The sequence below is a fragment of the Diadema antillarum genome, unplaced genomic scaffold, assembly GCF_040938485.1.
Source record: "Diadema antillarum isolate AM-2024a unplaced genomic scaffold, OU_Dant_1.0 seq00001265_RagTag, whole genome shotgun sequence".
Classification (NCBI taxonomy): domain Eukaryota; kingdom Metazoa; phylum Echinodermata; class Echinoidea; order Diadematoida; family Diadematidae; genus Diadema; species Diadema antillarum.
The window spans coordinates 321,949-340,739 of NW_027272047.1; positions in this window are offsets into that span (position 1 = coordinate 321,949).

Genomic DNA, 18,791 nt, shown 5'->3' on the forward strand with positions numbered 1-18,791 from the left:
CACAAACGGCAGTTTGGGGACTGTAAAATGTCAAAATTTTCATGCTCGCTCGCTCCGCTCGCTCGCATTAATCGTGATGCCATTCTCCCGATGTTGCTGCCAGTAATAATTGTCAACAGTTGAGCCCGTTGCGCCCCCTTAATTTCCAAAGCGAAAAAATATAGCTACAACCGGCAGTTTGGGGACTGTAAAATGTTAAAATTTTCAAGCTCGCTCGCTTCGCTCGCTCGCATATAATCGTTATGTCATTCTCCTGATGTCGTTGCCAGTAATTGCCAGCAGTAAGTTGCGTCCGGTGGGCCCACTTAATTTCCAAAGCGAAAAAATATAGCTACAAACGGCAGTTTGGGGACTGTAAAATGTCAAAATTTTCAAGGTAGCTCGCTCCGCTCGCTCGCATTCATTTTAATTGTTATGCAATTCTCCTGATGTTACTGCCAGTAATTTGTCGTTTCACACCCGACGTCCGTCATTCCATAATCCATAAGGAAAAACATGACTGCGCAGTGGAATGTATCACATTCCGTTATGTATTGCAGTCCCCATTACAGTTTCCAGACTGACAGCACACGCACCTACGCGCACACACACATACACACGCACAAGCATGCATACACACCCTAAAAATTACTTTTCCACGAGGTGCCCCCCCCCCCCCCTTGTCTTGACCAACCCGCCACGGTACGTCACTGGCTGCACCCGTCCGGTTATGGGCTTGTAATCGTGGTGATGGTGACTATCGCCGATCATCCCCCCCCCCCCCCCACTCCTCAGCGCGGATTTACGCCGTTGACACACACACACACACACTTGTTCAACGTCCGTTGGCAAAAGCATACGGATTTGGGAGCCCACAGACACGACGTAGCAATTTTAGGCTACTGCATGAGAAACTTCTGCTGCGTCCGGGCTGTGTTTGGGCCACGGATTCACTCCCCGTATGATGCGCGTGCTCTCTTCAGCCAACGAGCGCACAACGAATTGACACCGTGCGTCTTTTACGAAAAAATATAAAAGACGCCCGGTGTCAGTGAGTTGACCGTAGAGAGCACGCGCCTCACGTAGCTCGATCAATCGAAGCGAAAGATCCTCATGCACTAAAAGTGCCAAGACGTGTCTGCGTGTTCCAAAATCCGTACGGAATCGGTACTCCCCACGTACGGATCTCAAATTTTGCCCACCTTTTTTCACGTAAACAGCGTGCGGGCCACGTACTTACACCTTGCGCAACCGTATGGCCGACGTGCGTTGACGTACTCCCTTCCGGCGGTTGCCACTCCCTCCGTTTTCAGAAAAAACGTGGCGGACGTGGCCTCCGCAAGAAAGGTAAGGGCAAAAAAAAAAAAAACCACGCACTGTGGGTTACCTGGGCAAGCTGTTGCCTTATTGTATTATTCTGCTATGTCTGAATTAATTTGGCTCTTTTTAAATTAATGATCCTTGCGTGGAGTTATTAATTTGAATAAAATATGCAGTACTCGCTGCTATTAACTTTAAGGGATTCGGACCAACACTGACTATCGGGCGAAAGCTCGGTAGTCTAGTGGATATGACGCCTGTCTAGTAATCAGGAGGTCGTTTGTTCGATTCCCATCCGAGTATGTAAAGCCCATGATGTTTTTTTGTTTTTTGTTTTTTTTTTAATATCATGGCTTACTCAAAACACACTGAGTAATCGGTGTTTATACATGTTGAGAAGGGCGATTTGTCAATCAGTTTGCATTCAACCACTCCAACCATGTTTAACCCAGTGACTTCCTGGGATACTACATTAAATCTATAAGTTAAAGCAAAATTCAATGTAACTCGTAAGAAAAAGAATCAAGATAAATTTCCTTCATAACAACAGGGCTCTGACACTGTAGAGGGGTGGGTTTGCCGCCTTCGACGGCCCTACTAGTTCACATTGCCCATGAGTCGCATTGGCATAACTACGGGAAGGGGCATGGGGGGCACATGTCCCCTCAAATTGGCTGGTCAAAAAACCCAACAAAACATTTACGAAAGTAGGAAAGGAAAAGAAAAGGAAAGAGAAAGGAAAGAAGAGCAAACAAAAAGAAAGTGGAAGAGAAATACCCGGAAGCGTTCGCTACCTTCGCTCACTAGCATTTTAAGTATCTTAAGCAATGCAGGTTATATTGATAGTTACTATTTTTATAAAAGGGAATTGGTTTGTATCTTGTGTCTCTATCTAATGTCATATTATTCTTTTACTTATAGAGAATTTTAGTATATAATATAACTGCAAGGAATCGGGCGGAGGTTGACCTAAAATAGATGAATTTCATCTGTGGATAATGGCCTGTGACCAATAGCCTAGTCCTATCATACCCACTATATGAGAACGGAAGATGCCGATAAAATATACACCATCATGAGAATGGAGAAACAATACACTAGAACCTGGGGGGGGGGGGAAGTTTCATGAAGGAACTTGTCGGATAAAATGTCCGACAAGTCAGTTATACCCGACAAGTTCAGAGAAATCAGCCAATCAGACTTAAGAATTTCTCAAAACTTGTCGGATATAATTGACTTGTCAGATATTTTATCGGACAAGTTCCTTCATGAAATGCCCCCCTGTTCTCAGTATACAAAATTCCAATTTTTCATCGCTCGTAAACTCTAGGAACAAGATGGTTTCCAGTAGCGTGATCTGCCATGCCTGAATATCATAATACTTGGGTAACTATATTCGAATGCGGCATGAAGATGTACTTAATAAAAATCAATTATTGTATTTTGATGACGAATCTACGTTTTAAAGAAAATAAAGTTTCTTCTCGGTCGCTCGCTCGCAGAATGGTTACGGACGGCAAGCGAAGTGCCCAAACAGTCATATTCGGCTGATAGCTTAGGTGATGGAATTATCTTATAGGCTTATAGTGAATTTTGGTGACGAAATCACACTTCTATACCGTGAAAAAAGAGAAGTTAAGTTAATGAAATTTCAGATGAGATCACTACGAACACGATACAATAATAATAACGATAATGATTGATAATAATAATAATAATTGTACTAAAAATGATTATGATGATAATAATAATGATAATAATAATAATGATAATAATAATACTAAACAGAATGACAGAAATAGTTAAGATAGATATGAAATAATTAAATCTGACATTTCCTTTTCCTTGTTTCCTGTTAATGTCACTTTCATATATTTGCATGTTTTATTTTTATGTCTACATGTCTCTGTATCTTCTGAATATGTAATTTCCATTGAGTTACATGTAAAGAGAACAAATTCCCATATGGACAATAAACGATGAGTTGATTGAATTCACATTATTATCATAATTGTTATTGTCATTATTATTATCGTTATTATTATCATTTTCCATGTTTATCGGCAAAACTCCTTTGAGCTTCTTCCCGCTTCCCACCCCCTCTCTCCACCATACTTCCAAAGCGTTCCCGCTTCTCCTGTCAATCAATTATTTTCAGTTAAAATAAAGAATAGATCTAATCTTGAACACCCCCGTCTAAAAAATCCTGGCTACGCCTATGACTGTGGCTATACCCAGATCGCTTTATTTCAATTCTAAAAACGCAAAAGCTTCGCGAGCGGGAGGGGGAATCCCCCTTCCCCTAAGCTCTACCTCACTAGACTTTATACATACACACAGATGGTGCACATTCGGAATAAGAGCTAAATTCCGTGATTTTAACACTTCGATGAAAAAGTATTGCACCAATGGTGCACCAGATCGCTGAATTTCAGGTCTGAAAATCACCTTCGTGTGGGAGGGGATATGCCCCCATCTACACCCTCGTGTGCATGCTTTTTCTGTTTGATTGCTGAGCAGACAGCGTTCATGATATTCAGTGTAGGAATTAATACAAGAAGATCATTTAAGTGATACCATTTCATAGGCAAATTGTTCAATAATAATCTACACTAAAATATACAGCAACCTTAAACATTAAAAGTGGGACTGCTTCAACTCGATAAAACGCGCAAAAACATGCATCAAATTGCACCATTTGCAACATCAAAATGCAAAAAGTTCTCACCGTGGGAGGGGGACACCCCCTCCCACGCCCTCCCCTCCCCCTTCGCTCGCTCCGCTCGCTCTGGTTCAGTCGCGTTCATGATATTCAGTGAAAAGAATTAATACAAGAAAATTATTTAAATGATTCCATTTTATAGGCAAATTGTTCAATAATAATCTACATCAAAATATACTGCTACCTTACACAAATGTTACTGTTTTACGTCGATAAAACGCGCAAAACATGCATCAAATTGCACCATTTGCAACATCAAAATGCAAAAAGTTCTCACCGTGAGATTGGGGACACCCCCTCCCACACCCTCCCCTCCCCCCTCGCTCTGGTTCAGTCGCGTTCATGATAATCAGTGAAAAAAATTGATACAAGAAGTGTATTTAAATTATACCATTTTATAGCGAAAATAGGCAAATTGTTCAATAATAATCTACATCAAAATAAACTGCTACTTTAAACAAGTGGGACTGTTTCACGTCGATAAAACGTGCAAAAACATGCATCAAATTACACCATTTACAACATCAAAATGAGCGAGGGGGACGGGGAGGGTGTGGTAGGGGGTGTCACCCCTACCACGGTGAGAACTTTTAGCATTTTGATGTTGCAAATGGTGCTATTTGAAGCATGTTTTTGCTTGTTTTTGCGTGTTTTATCGACTTGAAACAGTCCCACTTGTTTGAGGTAGCAATACAATATTTTCATGTCGATTATTATTGAACACTGTGGCTATAAAATGGTATTAGTTAAATAAACGCCTTGTATTAATTCTTACAATGAATATCATGAACGCTTTCTGCTCAGCAATCAAACAGAAAAAAGCATGCACACGAGGGTGTAGATAGGGGCATTTCCCCTCCCACACGAAGGTGATTTTGCATTTTCAGACCTTAAATTCAGCGATCTGGTGCAAATTTTTGGAGTAATACTTTTTCATCGAAGTGTTAAAATCACGGAATTTAGCTCTTATTCCGAATGTGCACCATCTGTGTGTATGTATAAAGTCTAGTGAGGTAGAGCTTCATAGGGGAAGGGGGATTCCCCCTCCCGCTCGGCGGAGCTTTTGCGTTTTAAGAATTGAAATAAAGCGATCTGGAGCGCACTTTTTGTGGAAAATTCGGAAATTGTCATTCCCAAAAATGTATTAAGTCTAAAGTGGGTAACAAGCAATGGAAGGGTGGCAAAATACCTCTCCCATATTCAAGGGAGCCTTTTTCAGTTTTGCTGAAGCCTTTTGAACTGAAATTCAACAATCTCGCGCACACTTTTGTTGGAATATCTGAAAATTTTTCAATCAGAAGAGAAGGGTAACAAGCCTGTGGAAGGAGATTCTGTGTAATTTTCTGATTGCAGTTAAACGTTTTGGTACACACATTTTGTGTCATATTTGGAAAACTGTTTATGTTCAAAGCATAGCCACAATTTACTTCTATGTTTTTTTTTTTTTGGGGGGGGGGGGCGGGCGAGCAGGAAGAAGGCGTGGGCGAGTGTTATCTCCACCCTTCCCGTACGATGGAGCTTTTGCCTTTTTAAGGTTGAAATTGAGATATCTCCTATACGCATATTTGATGGCATATTTGGGAAATGATTAAAAAAAAAACTGTTGTGCACTCAGAATTATTCATAATTTTGTGTAAATCTAAAAAGTGTACTAAGGCTAGGGAAAGAGGCACAGCGGGGGAGGGGGTTGGGAGGGGGATACCCCCTTCCCAAGCACGAGAGATTTTGCACAATTTGAATTGAAATTCAACGATCTGGTGCACACTTTGAGTGAAATATTCAAAAAATTATGATCTTATTTGATGGAAGGTTGAAAAGGAGACCCGCTTCATGTGCATGCATACAGTATACACGCATTTTTTTTTTCCGCCTCGCAAATCCCCGGTCCAAATCTTGGGGGGGGGGGGGCGACCGCCCCCATCCCCCCCCCCCCCGGCTACGCCAGTGCTTGATATATAGGCCCTACATAAGCTTTAATTTCCCAATAACTCATGTACGGATGATTAGATATATTCACCAAAGGGTGTCAGTGTCATACAATGAGGTTGGAAAGAAAAAATGAAATATACGGGTCAAAGGTGAAGGTCATAGGGATCACCAAGAACGTGAAATAATTAAAGGAGACATATCCGGATGATTTTCAGATTTTTACATTTGAGCAACTATAAAAAAGTTATACTGAGGGCAAAGTTTCAGAATTTATGATAATCGGGATGAAAAATAAGAATATTTTTGAAATTTAATACAAATTGCCATGATCAAGGATGATGACATAATGGCAGGGTCACCATAAGAATGTATGAGTTGGGGCTCAAGGAAGAACAACAAAAGAAGAAGACATGCTTATATACAGGTGAACTCGCAAGCTAACGGTATTGTAATGGAATTACACTGCTACATTTCTGACATATTATGTGAACCTGCTATGTCATCATCCTTGTTCAGTGTAATTTGTTTAAGGTTTTTCAGTTTTGTTTCTCTGCTCAAGAACCACAATGAATTCCACAAATTTATACATGAAGCTGTTGATTTATGTACTACATAATGTGAAATTTTGAAAATCGTCTCGAGTGCTCCTTTAAGCTTATTAATGTCCCAGTAACTCAATCAAGAACGGACGATCAAATTATCACCAAACTTGAAGACCGTGTTCACATTAATGAAGTAAGAGAGATATAATACATTGGGAGCCATGAGGTCAAAGAGCAAAGGTCGTAGAGGTCACCATGGCCACAAAGCAAGGTTTATTTGTATTTCAGTATAAGATCTAATGAAGCTGTGGGTATCTCAAGGTACAACCAAGAAACGGATCTAACCTATACCCTATACTCCTAATGCCCTATATATACGACTATATATTCCTATAGTTGCCATACTGTTGTATCACGTTTTTAGTACCGGCAAAAAAGTTGTAATGCTTCATAACATGGTCATTAAACAAACTCACAATAGGCTCAATTGAATTATGAAAAATATATGTTCATAACACAAGTTTGGAGTTTGAAGTTTGAATAACATGTAACAAAAAGTGTACAATTTCTGACAAGTTTATGATTATGACCAGAAAGTTTACTTTTTTTTAGACGTGAACAACGACCAGCTGTGACTTCGCTTTCGTTTTCTTTTAGCAAAGTACTTTAGCATGCACAAGACTTTTGCAAGTAGCGATAATGTGCTGTACAGTGCACACCCACAAAAACACACAAACACACAATCACTTCTCCACACACACCGTGACACACACATACACGCACACAGAGTGCATGGAAGCTGCAATCATTGCAATGTTAGTTAAGTTTTCGGTACCCAAAAAAGAAAGAAAAAAAAGGCAATGTTGTTCATGATAGATTTCATACATTCGAGGCTTAAAACACATGGCTATATCATTATTCAAACATTCAAGTGACCTGTCAGTTTCCTATGAATGTATATCATAAAAACTCGCCAGGGGAGTGAGTAGTGATGCGCGATGCTCCAATTTAATGAAAATATCCTAAATTTGGCTAGTATCGGGTAAATTTACTTTTTTTTAATACACTGTATAAAAAATGAAGTTATTTTGCGCCGAATGACAACGCATAATAAAACGATCGTTTTAAGTTTGTTCCACAATAAATGTTTATTATTTGGGAATCAGAGCTGTAGGTTGCATTTTGTCTTCCCTCTCACACGGTAGACATAATATTATGGGTATGCTGCTGAAATAAAGTTCATACGGGTGAACTGCTATCATAGCTCCATTATCTCATCACGTTCTCTGTGTATACGCTATAATTCTTAATTGTTTGTACGATACTGCACCACTTCGAGACAAGAAATCACGCATGACTTCCTTTCACAGGTGTCAGTCGTAAAAACAAATGGTTTGTGCACATCTAAATATTCATGAACCTAACTGGATATCTGATACCAGTAAATGCTGGTTGGAACTTGGGTTCTGTTTATTTCCATACCAATCATGAATTTTCATAAAAAGGGACTATTATGAGTGCAGTCATTGTGTATACATATGTGTGTGTGTGTGTGTGTGTGTGTGTGTGTGTGTGTGTGTGTGTGTTGATTAGGAATTGGAAATAGTGATAGTCCCATTACTTTGTACTAGTTTGTAAGGTGTTTGAAATGTCACACCACTAGCAAACAATAACGACATTCTCAATTTGTAATCAAGTATGAATGATAGAATCAAATTAAATATATATTTGGGAAACAACATAAGACCGATTATATAATCTGAAAACGAGTGGAAATAGATGAAAGACCTCAAAATACTTATAAATTCAAGCAATGTTGAGGTAAACATGCTAAAGTTGTTAGCTTAGTAGCCATTGTCATAAAGCATTACAACATTTTGCTCGTATAGAAAAAAAAAACCCGTGATACATCAGTCCAGTTACTCTATAGGAATAGGTGATAGGCATAGGTATAATGATATTAGATATAGGATTTAGGACTTCAAGAGTAGGTAAGCTTATATTCGTAAGTTTGTAGGTCTACCTGAAGATGCCCACAATTTCGATCATTGTATCTTGTAATGATAGTTATGCCTCGGCTTAATAACGACCATGGGCGTAAATCCCGGGGGGGGGGGGATGGGGATATATCCCCCCTGAAATGGAGGAGGGGGGGGGGGGTGGCCTGTACAATCACCCCCCCCCCTGAAATTTGAGGGGAAAAATGGAGGAAGCAGAAATGTGATTGTATCAATTTTGGCATAGGCCCTATTGCATGACGTTCGTAAGCCCGCCTTCAGACAGGTAACAGCTGAACAGTATTCTATCTTGTAGGATAATGTATACATAATTTTACGAGATACTTTCATCTGAATTCTAAAAATGCAAAAGTACCCTCGTATGCAGGGGCGTGAAGTGGAGTAACTAGGGGGGGGGGGGGCATGGGGGGCACCCCCCCCCCCCATCCGCTAGTCAAAAAAAGACTTACCAAAATGGTAATTGAAAGGTGATTCCCGATTGGCATTTGGAATATAAGCAGGATGTGCGCAGTGTACTCAGAACATCCGAACGGCAAAAAGAGTCGCTGCAATGTTGCGCAATGTGATGTAGAATGTACACCTTTGTACCTTACGCTTCGTTATATCAAAGCTAGCAGGCGCGCCGGAAGCAGTTTTGGATTGGGGGGGGGGGGGGGGGGGCAAACATTGGAGGGGCTCAAGATTAGACCATGCATATGTTACACAATATACACATACACACACACACACACACACGCACGCACACACATCTATTATATATATATATATATATATATATATATATGTGTGTGTGTGTGTGTGTGTGTGTGTGTGTGTGTGTGTGTAAAGTGGCGTACGGTGGGTCGAAACATGGGGGGAACCATAAAGTAATTTTGACAGTCTGTATGCTTGTGCGTGTGTGCGTGAGCAATAATGGGACTACAATACATTACGGAATGTGATACATTCAACAACGCAGCCATTGAGGAACATTGTAAGTTTTCCTTACATGGATTATGGAATGACGGTGTGAAATGATCGACAAATTATATACTGTCGGCAACATAAGGTGAATGGCATAACAATAAAATGCGAGCGACCGAAGCGAGAGAGCTTGAAAATTTTGATATTCTACAGTTCCAAAACTGGAGTTTTAATGGTAGCTATATATTTCGCTTTGGAAATAAATGGGGCGCATCGGGCGCAACTTGCTGGCAATTATTGACAGCAACATTAGGAGAATGGCATAACGATTCAATGCGAGCGAGCGAAGCGAGCAAGCTTGAAAATTTTGACATTCTACAGTCCAAAACTGGGGTTTATAGCTATATCTTTCGCTTTGGAAATTAAGGGGGGGGGGGGCATCGGGCGCAACTGCTGGCAATTACTGGCAGCAACGTTATGAGGAGAGTGGCATAACGATTCAATGCGAGCGAGCGAAGCGAGCGAGCTTGAAAATTTTGACATGTTACAGTCCCAAAACTCCCGTTTGTAACTATACCTTTCGCTTTGGAAATTAAGGGGGGGGGCATCGGGCGCAACTGCTGGCAATTACTGGCAGCAACATTAGGAGAGTGGCATAACGCTTCAATGCGAGCGAGCGAAGCGAGCGAGCTTGAAATTGTGACATTTTACAGTCCCCAAACTCCCGTTTGTAGCTATATTCATCTTTCGCTTTGGAAATTAAGGGGTGGGCGCATCGGGCGCAACTACTCGCAATTACTGTCAGCAACATTAGGAGAATGGCATAACGATTCAATGTGAGCGAGCGAAGCGAGCGAGCTTGAAAATGTTGACATTCTAGAGTCCAAGAACTGCCGCCGTAGCTATGTTTTTCGCTTTAGAAATTAAGGGGGAGGCGCACCGGGGCTCAACTGCTGGATGCGAGCGAGCGAAGCGAGCGAGCTTGAAAATTTTGACATTTTACAGTCCAAAAGCTGCCGTTTGATAGCCATATTTTTCCCCTTTTATTCATATATATACATATTTATTTTATTTTGTTTATTCATTTATTCTTCTTATTATTATATTTTTTTTTTTGGGGGGGGGGGCTTTTGGGGGGGGGGGGGGGGTGGGGGGCAAAAATGCGTTTTGCCCCCCCCCCACTTTTTGGATTGGGGGGCGGCCGCCCCCCCCCCCCCCCCCCCCCCCCCCTGCCCCCCCCCCCCCCCCCACTTCCGGCGCCTATGAAAGCTAGATCATTGATTTTGCAGTGTTGCTTTACATACTTGTCTATATTAAAATGCCTTGCATTGTCAATAATAAGACTTCCATGCATATGAAACACACACACACACACACACAAACACACACAAACACAGACAATAAGGGGATGCTCTTAAGTGCAGATTTTGGACATCCTTCCCCCGCTTGGTCACTTCGACGCCACCTCCCTGGTCATACCTCCCTCAATCATGAGCATAAACAGATACCCTTGACTACCAGTGGCAGATCCGCAGGGGGGGGGGGAGCGCACCGGGCTCCCCGCTTAATTTCCAAAGCGAAAAAATGTAGCTACAAACGGCAGTTTTTTTTGACTGTAAAAATGTCAAAATTTTCAAGCTCGCTCGCTCCGCTCGCTCGCATTTAATCGTTATGTCATTCTCCTGATGTTGCTGCCAGTAATTGCCTGCAGTTGCGCCCGGTGCGCCCCACCCCCCCCCTAATTTCTTAAGCGAAAAAATATAGCTACAAACGGCCGTTTTTGGGGCTGTACAATGTCAAAATTTTCAAGCTCGCTTGCTTCGCTCGCTCGCATAAATATAATCGTCATGCCATTCTCCTGATGTTGCTGCCGGGTAATTGCCAGCAGTTGCGCACGGTGCGCCCCCATCCCTTAATTTCCAAAGCGAAAAAAGTACAGTGCACTCCCGTTACAACGAACACGGTTATAACGAAATTTCGTTATAACGAAGTAAAAACGTCTGGTCCCAAAATTATTGCCATTAAAGTCTATGGTAAAAAAATTCGCTTATAACGAACACGGTTATAGCGAAATTTTCGTAGTAACGAAGTCTTTTCCGATCACCACTGACAAAGAAAAACAAAAGAAATGTGCTCCGTTATAACGAAATGAGGATCGCTTCCGAAAATACGTAGCGGAAAAAAGCATTTAAGCGTCTCTGCATGGGCGAACGCGTCACATCACTGTGTGTTTACTCCTTGTGTCACGCGCAGTTTCTGAGGGGAACTTGCGTTATTGTAATACAATTGAATGAAATTGAACTGAAATTGAATTTACTATTTGTTTTATTGTTCACATAGCTTTCCAGTATATGACGAGTATTCAACAAACAGAATATGTCATATGCGTGGCTTCCTGGTTTTCGTTATTGTATTTGTTCCGTTATAAAGAAATTTCGTTATAAGGAAAGAAAACTGCCGGTCCCGAGCATTTCGTTATAACGGGAGTGCACTGTACAGCTACAAACGGCAGTTTTTGGACTGTAAAATGTCAAAAATTTCAAGCTCGCTCGCATTTAATCGTTATGTCATTTTCCTGATGTTGCTGCCAGTAATTGCCTTCAGTTGCGCCTGGTGTGCCCCCACCCTTCCCCTTACTTTCCTAAGCGAAAAAATATAACTACAAACGGCAGTTTTGGGACTGTACAATGTCAAAATTTTCAAGCTCGCTCGATCCGCTCGCTCTCATTGAGTTTAATTGTCATGCCATTCTCCTGATGTCGCTGCCGGGTAATTGCCAGCAGTTGCGCCCGATGCGCCCCCCCCCCCCCCCCTGAATTTTCAAAGGGAAAAAAAAAAATATAGCTACAAACGGCAGTTTTTTTTGCCTGTAAAATGTCAAAATTTTCAAGCTCGCTCGCTTCGCTTGCTCGCATTTAATCGTTATGTCATTTTCCTGATGTTGCTGCCAGTAATTGCCAGCAGTTGCGCCCGGTGCGCCCCCTTAATTTCCTAAGCGAAAAAATTACAGCTACAAACGGCCGTTTTGGGACTGTACAATGTCAAAATTCATGATCGCGTTCATGATCTTCAGTGTAAAATTTAATACAAGAAGTTTATCTAAATGATACCATTAATTTTTATAGGCAAAATTGTTCAATAATAATCTACATAAAATGAACTGCTACCTTAAACATGTTGGACTGTTTCAAGTCGATAAAAACACGCAAAAAAAGAATGCATCAAATTGCACCATTTACAACATCAATATGCAAAAAGTTCTCACTGTCGGAGGGGGAACCAAACCCTCCAACACCCTCCCCCCTCGCTCGCATCGCTCACTCGAATCTAATCGCTCCCCCTAAGATCAAATCCTGGCCATGCCGGTGATAGGCCCCACTATTAGGCCTTCACAGTGATGTCGCACAGGCGGAGCAAGAGCTGAAATACCACGATGTAGTCATTCAATTATCTATATGAATATTTCTTTTTCTTACTTGTTTTTTTGATGGGAAACCCCCCCCCAAAAAAAAAAAAAAAAAAAAAAAAATCACCAAAAGTGTGCACCAGATCGCTGAATTTCAGGTCTGAAAATGCCAAATTTTCCTCCTGTGGGAGGGGGATACCCTCCTCCCCCCGCTAGGTCGCTCGGCTCTCTCGCACAGATATTCAAACTCAAAGTCCCTCCCCCACCCCCCGCCATTAAAACGGAACGATGCCCCTGGGATGATTGCTTTATTGACTTAAATCAAGAAAATTGAAGAATAAAATCAATAGCTATACAGGAAAATATCTACTACGTTATTACATACAAAGATATGGATATCGATATTAGCATTTTATTGAATTTATTTGGGCATTATTCAGGGCTGCATGTGCTACGTTTTTCAAAGGGGGGGGGGTGTTAAAATCGCCTGTCAGTCAAGAAGAAAGAACATCAAAAGACAAAAGAAACCACAACAAAAAAAGTCTTCATACTGTTTAGGTCTGATTTTACGCCGAAAGTCGTCTGACAAGCCAAAAAAGACCAAACAAACAAACAAAAACAAGTACATAATTACAATTCCATATTACATCTACATCAAATTATCAACCTTCCATCATTTATCATGTGGCTCAAATACAATCATCATTCAATTATAACTTCGTTGTTTTATAACATGATTCACAATCTTTCTAGTCATTAATACAAAATAGATTGAGCATACCACCATATAATAGGTGAGTTTTCCATACTAAAATGTGGGATGGAGGCTCGGCCAATACAAAATCCGTGTCGGCTAAAACCAGTACACGACAAGGAATTGTTGCAAATGTTGAAACAAATGTTGAAACAGATAACATGCTTATGACGAAAATAATGTGACGGCTGCTTAACGTGAAGGCCTCCAAACTTTAAAGGACAAGTTCACCTTCATAAACATAAGGATTGAGAGAATGTAGCAATATTAGTAGAACACATCAGTGAAAGTTTGAGGAAAATCGGACAATCCGTTCAAAAGTTATGATTTTTTGAGGTTTTTGTGCAGTAGCCGCTGGATGAGGAGACTACTGCAGTGTACGATGTCACATGCGTACAACAATATAACGAAAATATAAAGAGAATTTCACAAAATTCCATCTTTTGAAAAAAGTACACATTCCCCTGACTCGTTACCGACAAATGTTACGGGTAATATTATTCCCCCTGCCTTTAGAAAGAGGCAAGTCAAGTGCTCTTTTATTATGCGAAAAAAGTGGAAATATGTTGAATTTTCTTTTACATTTCCTTTGTTGTACGCATATGACTCACAAACTGTAGTAGTCTCCTCATCCAGCGGTTCCAACACAAAAATTTAAAAAATTCATAACTTTTGCATCGATTGTCCAATTTTCCTCAAACTTTCACTGATGTGTTCTACTAATATTGTTGCATTTTCTCAATCCTTATGTTTATGAAGGTGAACTTGTCCTTTAAACACGAACTCAATACCAACTTCACGGGCTGAAAGCAAAGAACGTAATGACTTGACATGTACGGAGGACTGCTATTATACCTTGCCCAAGTTACGTAGCACTTTGGGCGTGGCCAGGGAAAACTACCGCTGACGCCAAGAGGTAACCCTTTGTGCTCCTAAGCATACACACAACAATCTTTATACAGATTTACGGTACCGAAAGGGCTGTATCAGCGATACTCATACGCCAACATTTGATTCTAATTCACATATTTCGCCATGGTAACACGCACCTGCCACCATGAAAAGATGGGGGTAGGTTCCAGGTGATCGCCACCTAAACATGCGGTACACCAGTGCTAGCTTTCACCCGCGAAAGCAAAATAAAACAGATTTAAACACCTTTCACTGGGAAAAAAGTCAAACAAGGCTGGGGAATAAAATAACTGGCAATTTTCAACTTACATGTGACAAGGTGGCTTTGCAGATAAGCGGTTACTATAAACAGCGTGGCGACCGCTTTCATTTCATCACTTAATAATCCGTATTGCCTATCACATCCCTTTTTCATCCTACATGTAAATAATAAAAGCCGCATGAAGTCAGAATAAATTACAAAACTATAATCGTACTTTATTTTACATAAAGACTGTTTAACGAGGTAACATAATATTATCATACAAGGTATCGGTTTTAGTTTCCCGTTATATATCACTAAACTAGAAAATAATGTCCATTGCCGCGCAATGCGATTGTACCCCCGGCCAAAATCTATAAGCTTGTATATATATCATGGTAGACCTTCATACCGAATTTGAACAAAATCCATCAAGAAACGTAGCTAGCCTGTAGAGCGCACACAGACCATCCGCCACCAACATGACCTTTGACCCTATAAAAGACGAAACACTGGGGGCAGCACATCTAACATCTATAGGCTTGTAGATTACATCATGATAAACCTCCATACAATATTTGAACAAAATCCGTTAACAAAATACAGTGTATATGTAGTCCAAAGAGCACACACAAACCATCCATCAACAATTTATGTGACCGTGAATCACAAAATCGACAAAAAGTCGCACCTCTTGATTTTTGATACGTACCCTAATCCTATACCTCACATCAAAATTAAACCTTTAACCCTACCACAACCGTTACCCTAACCCTATAGGCAGGGCTCGACACTAACTTTTACTTTTGGTGGCCCGATCGGGCCACCAAAATCATTAATTTTTATTTTTTGGTGGCCCGAAAGTAAAATCTGGTGGCCCGAAAAAAAAAATAAAAAAACATAAGAAATACTAAATCGGTCCTACTGAACATAGAAAATGAAATATTAAGTATTGCTGAAGTGATACATGTACCCATGTCTAAAATGAAGAGAAAATTCAATCATCTTACCGTTATTCTGAGTTCTATGATTTAGCAAATAGGCTTATAGATTATTATAAAAGTTGATGCCTATTTAGGTGGTCAAAACTTACGTTTGAAACGATAGAGTGGGAGCATTTGCAGACATTTGTGAACATCCGACTTCTGTTTTGGCATTATAAAGAGCTGGAAGTTACCGTTATTCATTTCTGATTGTAAAAGCAATTATCCAATATTTACTAGTATTTTAACACCGTACGGAGCCGAATGTTACTATTATTTTTTTTCAAATGTAAAAGCAAAGAACTGACCTTCATTTTAGCATCTTACGGAGCTGAATGTTATCCTTATTCATTTCTGAACGTGAAAGCAAACATCCCCAATTTATCTTAGCATCTAACTGAGCCGATTGATACCGTTAATCATTTCCAAATGTAAAAGCAATAATCTGTTATTCATTTTAGCATCGTACGGAGCAGAATATTACCGTTATTCATTTTAAAATTAAAAAAGGAAACATCCAACATTTGTTTTATTATCGTACGGAGCCGAATGTTACTGCTGTCCACTTCCGAAAGTGAAATGAATTATCTGACAATTTGGCATTGTACGGAGCCGAATTTTACTGTTTTTCATTTTTGAACGTCAAGGCAGACATCAGACATTAAATATTTTACTATCAAACGCAGCTGAAAGTTACTGTTATTCATTTCGAAATGTAATAGCAAATATCCGACATTCATTTTAGCATCGTATGCAGCAGAATATTACTGCTATTCACTTCCGAACGTAAAAGCAATAATCTGACATTTATTTTAGCATCTTCCTTAGCCGAATGTTATTGCTATTTACTTTCGAAAGTAAAAGCAAACACCCAACATTTATTTAATCATCATTCGGGGTTGAATACCATTGTTATTCATTTCCGAACGTCAAAGGACAAGGGATCATTCGACATTTATTTTAGCATCTTCCGCAGCTGATCTGTTATTGCTGTGTACTTCAAACCTGAACATGAACATCCGGTATTTATTTCACTATCTATATGGAGTTGAATATTATTGTTGTTCATTTCCGAACGTCAGAGCAAAATTAATATCCGACATCTATTTTAGCATCTTCCGGAGCTGAATGTTGTTGCTATATACATTCGAACATAAAAGCAATCATGAGACATTATTCTTATCATTCACCTGAACGTGAACATCCGGTATTTATTTTACTATCTATATTGAGTTGAATATCATGTTTATTCATTTCCGAACGTCAAAGGGATCATTCGACACTTACTCTAGCATCTTCTGGAGCTGAATGTTGTTGTTATTTACTTTCCAACGTAAAAGCAAACATCTGGCGTTTATTTTCTCATCGTACGGAGTTGAATATTATTAGTATTCATTTCCGAACGTCAAAGCTAACATTCCACAATTATTTCAGCATCTTCTGGAGCCGAATGTTATCCTTATTCATTTCCGAACGCAAAACCAAACATCCAACACTTCTTTTAGTATCATACGGAGCCGAATATTACCGTTATTCATTTCCAAAATAAAAAGCAAACATCCGGCACTTATTTTCTCATCGTACGGAGTTGAATGTTATTAGTATTCATTTCCGAACGTCAAAGCTAACATTCCACATTTTTTTCATCATCTTCTGGAGCCGAATGTTATCCTTATTCATTTTCGAACGCAAAATCAAACATCCGACACTTATTTTAGTATCATACGGAGTCGAATATTACCGTTATTCATCTCCAAGATAAAAAGCAAACATCTGACATTTATTTTAGCATCTTACGGAGCCGATTGTTACCGCTCTCCATCAACAAAAGTAGAGGCAATTATCCGACTTTTTGGTGGCCCGATTGGGCCACCAAAATCTTCATTTCTGAAATTTTGGTGGCCCGACGCGCGTTTTTGGTGGCCCCGGGCCACCGTTAGTGTCGAGCCCTGCTATAGGGTCCTTGGAGAACATAAGGCCGGAGCAATTGTCGCAGGAGCAATGTCTGTCACCCTTCTGGAATGATAAAACTTATCGAGTGTCGAATCGACTGAGAGTTCATGTAGTGCAGCATTGATAATTTACTAATGGGGATAACTGACGTGACATGCAGTCTTGTCTATATTGTCCCCATAACCGACGACGTACAGTACCAATTGTTATCATAATTATGCACAACTTTCGAAGCAATCCGTTTAAAGATATTGTACCTGTTAAAAGTTGATTTAAATTATGAGATTGCTATCTATACTGGCCAATGTACAAATTCGAGGAAACAGCGCAAAAGATTACTAGTACTGATATGGCTACATGCTGTCCACTGTTCGCCAAGGTTTCTGTGTATTCCGATGTTGGCAGACTGGTCGAAGACTGCTGCAAAGTTATATTTTCTTTCTTCTGAAGGTCATTCTCATTAAAAGACCCTATGAAAAATGCGAAGTCTTGGCATATCTCAGGAGGTTTCTCACACTGTGATGCAAGAGAACAACAGTTGATAGAAGAGTCAACGTCCATCCAGAAGACAGCTTGGACGTGATCGACTGAATGCTGAGGTTGACTAAGATATGGCGCCTTTTTGCCATTTTGGAAGCAGGCGATAGATCCTAGCGGATCTGAAGTCATTCCTAGCGGAGCAGAACAGTGTACCTCGCACCAATCTGGGGAATATGATGATGTCAAATTCTCACACTTAACCGGCCCAGGTGGAGCGATTACGTTGATGTAAGCGTCTATGACGTCATTATGCCTTTCCCCATCTCTGTCTTCTGTAACAAGCAGTATGTAGGGTCCTTCGTCTTTTTTCTGCACATCTCTGACAGTTAGGGTCGCCGTCAACTCTCCCTCGGTTTTCTTTACTTTTACCGTAAACCATTCAAACTGTCCAGTTTTCAAACATTGTTTCCCGATTAATTCTCCGTTTCGATAGAACAGGCACTTAAAATGTCCAGAATACATTTCGAATTCGTAGTATGAATCGTTTCCAAGTGAGGAGTGGAAAGATATATCGTTGTCTGTTTCCGCGCAGAAGTTGTAAACTTGGATCGCCAATGTTATATGGGCGGTTAGTACCATCAACGTTATA